A 1,879-nucleotide genomic window follows, 5' to 3' on the forward strand; every position below is an offset into this window, starting at 1 on the left:
ACACACACACACACACACACACACACACACACACACACACACACACACTGGAATACTACTCAGCCATAAAAAAGAATGAAATCATAAAAAAAAGAATGAAATCATGCCATTTGCAGCAACACGGATGTACCTAGAGATTATCATACTAAGTGAAGTAAGTCAGAAAGAGAAAGACAAATACCGTATGGAACTTATTTACAAAACAGACACACAGACATAGAGAACAGACTTGTGGGTGCCAAGGGCGAGGGGGTGGGGGAGGGATGGATTGGGAGTTTGAGATTAGCAGGTGCAAACTATTATATATACAATGGATAAACAGCAAGATCCTAGCACAAGGAACTATATTCAGTATCCTGTAATAAGCCATAATGGAAAAGAATATGAAAAAGAGTATACATATATATATGTGTATATCTGAAGCACTTTGCTGTACACTAAAAACTAACACAACATTGTAAGTCAACTATGCTTCAATAAAAAATAAATTAAAATCAATAGATAAATAAAAGTAAAAACTTTTTTTGAAGTGTGCTTGTAACCCACACTCAAAAGTGGGAGCTCCCTCTAGGGTTCCTGGGAGGTTAATGCTTTCACACTTGTATGCTCTGGTCTTAATCTTCACAAAATATTGAATTTTTTTCAAGTTCAGAGAAGACGTCTGGAATGGAGAAGCAATTCTCTCAAGCTTCTGTGTTTTGGAGCTAAAAGGCAGTTAGACTTTACTCTCCTAAACACAAAGTGAAACAAACCTTTCTTGGTGCCAGAATTTTCCAAGTTCTCTTCTGAAATGTTCTCACTAAGCCTGCATAAAATAAATTGCCTGAGTTTTTTCAGCACTAAAGAATAGACAAACTTTTTTTCCATTCAAAGTTTCACAGAAACTATGTTTTTCTATTTCAGATGTTCAGTGATATCAGAAACACTGGGAGGTATTTTGTTAAGAGAATGTTGACATAATGAGCTGATTAGAGCTTCAGTTACATCTGCAACAGCAAATGTAGACAAGAATTTGCAAAAAGATTCCTCAACCCAGATAGAAGTTTTCCTACCCAAACCCCTTGCAAAACAGGAGCTGGGCTTTGGCAGGTATAAATTAGAAATGATCTGGAAAGCTTTTGGGGGCAGGTGCTGATTGACATGGAAATTTCACACAGCAAAATTGATTATACCTGAAAAATTTAAGATGCTAAGAAGAATATGAAAGAGAGGTAAGACTAGGTTTCAGAGTTTTCTATTGAATGTTTCTCTTTATGTGGTTTTTGTAGAGTAGGACTCCTCAAGCTGTAGAAATTTCCCTCACTGCAGGTGCAGAGAGCAAGGGCCTCAGGGGATATCTATCCAAGGCATATGAAGTGCCGTGAGGTGAGCTAGGTCAGTGTTACCACCTAAGCCAATAAATCAGTTTCCACCATCAAGAAAGCCAAAAATCCACCTTGGACTTTCCAGGCACCAAAGCTTGGTGGTTACTAAGGTCAAACATCCCACACCTGACCCAACTCCTATGTCCCTGTTATTTGTAAATCTGCCTTCGCCTTTCCTTTATTTGGTTGGGAGGTAAAGTGAAAAGAGTTGAAGCAAAGCAGACAAGTAGAATGATACATTTATCCAAAATGTTATACTGGAAAACCAGATTTGTTGTGATTTTTTTCATTGGGATTTGATTGCAACATATTTCAAAGATATAATAATGCCTTTTAAAATCTAAATAGATCTTCACTGAAATAGGCTACAAGAAAATTCAAGTGACTACAATCCTTTCACATCATTATTATAGTGTATTTTTAGAGAGATTTGTGATGATAAAATGCTAGTTGATACAGAAGTTTTAAGGATTGGGGAGATGTAGTTGCACAGAGCCACGAACAGAATCATTTTT

Source organism: Monodon monoceros, unplaced genomic scaffold (assembly GCF_005190385.1).
Source record: "Monodon monoceros isolate NGI ecotype Baffin Bay Population unplaced genomic scaffold, NGI_Narwhal_1 Super_Scaffold_15, whole genome shotgun sequence".
Taxonomy (NCBI): domain Eukaryota; kingdom Metazoa; phylum Chordata; class Mammalia; order Artiodactyla; family Monodontidae; genus Monodon; species Monodon monoceros.